This window comes from Cimex lectularius, unplaced genomic scaffold, assembly GCF_000648675.2.
Source record: "Cimex lectularius strain Harlan isolate CLEC.00 unplaced genomic scaffold, Clec_2.1 scaffold161, whole genome shotgun sequence".
In the NCBI taxonomy this organism is placed as follows: Eukaryota; Metazoa; Arthropoda; class Insecta; order Hemiptera; family Cimicidae; genus Cimex; species Cimex lectularius.
This window is the reverse complement of record NW_019392739.1, coordinates 166,036-168,366: the sequence shown is the minus strand read 5'-3', so window position 1 is coordinate 168,366 and position 2,331 is coordinate 166,036.

Below are 2,331 nucleotides of genomic sequence, written 5' to 3'. Positions count from 1 at the left end.
TAAATTAATTGGTCAAGCGGACCACGAAATTAGTGAATTTTATGATTAATTTAATCTTATGCAGGAGCAAACTTACTTACTTTTAATCTTCTTATCGTTTTACATATAGGACTAATTAAATTTACCAATTTTTGTTTGATTATGCCTGTAAGGTTTTTGATTTTTAAATAGTTTAAATAGTTTTAAATAGAATACATTTTTTTAAATACATTTTTAATGGAATTTGTCGGTTTATTTTTTATGTATAACAGATAAAACCATACAAATTATTATAAACCAACTTATTTTTTCGTTGTTTTGTAGTAGATCAAAAAGTTTCAAGGTCTGCAAAGCATTGTGTTGTTGTGCGTTACAAATTAATACACGTTATGTTTATACAAAATATAGTTGATTTTGTAACATTAATTTTTCACATGGAAAAATCAAAAAATATATTAAACTTAAAAGCCATTGCACTTTGCCCAATACATTTTCTCATGGAATGAATAAAAATATTTGCAAAGCACTACGTGAACAATGTAGGTATCGGGGATCAGAAGCGGCGGGCTATAAATTATTGAAATGAGCGGAGGGAAAGATGTAGATAGGATGTTGACCGTGCGGACCGGGAGAGCATACACTAAAAGCGATGCCACTATCTTCCTTTTATGTAGAATCCACAGAGGAAGTCTTCTCGAATAACTGCGAATTTACCGGTTATTTTCTCATATTGAATTCATACGTACATTGGAGACAGATTTTTACAAATTACAGTGGGACGACATTTCTTGTCTGTGTAAGCAAGATTACAAACCATGTTCGTTTCTACATTATCATGTGGGTAAACTGTTTTATAATTCTAACATTTTACTAAAGTAGTGAAGCAAGAACATATAGAAAGGTTGAGATTTAATTTCATTAGTTTCGATTTCGTAAAAGTTTTAAAAAATTTTGATATCTTCTCAAAGATCAGAAGAGCTTAGTATCCTTACTAAAATGAGAGATAAATAATGCAAACAGAAGTGCTCTGAAGTAATTGTTTTAATTAAATTATTTTATTTGTTCCCCATATATGTTACAAACGTGATTACTAAACGTTTTTCCACTGCACTGGCTGGCATTGTAAGATATTAAGTGGCAAAGAGGGTATGATGGATCAAGAGTATAGCGTCAAAATTTTGGAATCGATAACTGATCAGTTCGTTGATAAAAGATGAGATTGTTTCGCATCGTGTTGGGGCGTAGTAAGATGTGAGGATTTATCTGACGTTTGATTGGAAGGATTGGATGGGCTGGTTGTTGGCTTGGGAGAACCCCATAGTTCCAGGCCGTTTGTCGAAAGTGGTCGCAGTATGGGGTATAACGAAAGTTTAGTGTTGACGGGCTTGAAGAATTTCGGTCCTATTTGTCTCCGTAGTTGTCCAAATTTTCTATTAAGAACTTGGCTAGTAGTATTTGATTTGCACGGAAATCAGCGTCTGTTTGTTGATGATAAACAGTCAAGAGCAAGACAATTTTTTAATCAAAATGTACATCACTCTTGTTCTCCTCGTTTTGGCATAGGACAAAAGTAACTAAGTAAAATAGCTGCTAAAAAAAAAAAAAAATGCAGTAAAATATAAGTGATGATGCATGAATGCCAATATACACAGTATGAAATATTTCTAACTGTTTTCAAATATTTTCAGAACCAGATATTCCAAATGTATGGAAAGGAAAAACATATAATATTTCCAATGCCTAGTTTTGTGACGACCCGTTAATTTATAGTAATAAATTCATTGTAGATTGTGCAGCACTTTCTCTTCTCTGCCTTTTCTCGCCGTTAGAATGGTTAGAATCGTGTCTAAGCAGATTGGTTTTTATCTTTATTTTAAAAATCTTTTAGACCAGAATTTAAATATTTCTGTGTCTCAAGAAATAAGGAACTTATTGTTAGACTTGTTGAATTGTTCTATGAAACTAGGATGTTACGTCATGGTTTGCAGCACTAATGATTTTTGAGACTGGAGATTTCTGGTTGGAGGATATTTATAAAGTTTAATAATTTTTTTCGATCTCCATGCTTTACTTTAGTAGATCTTGGTAAATGAGATAAATTACTAACCTAAGGGATAGTTTAATGGATTGGTTTTTAAAATGAAAAAATGCTTAAATTTCTTATTTTTCAACCATTATTTTTCTCTCTGGTGAAATTGAAAACAGAAAGTATCCGAATAAAATTAAATATTATAGACATCTCAAGCTTTCAGAAATAAAATGTGCATTTGTGCTTTGATCTCGCTAATAAATTAATTACATAAGGGAGTATACATCAGAAAAATTAAGAGGTTTCTTTGCAAGCAGCAGTCT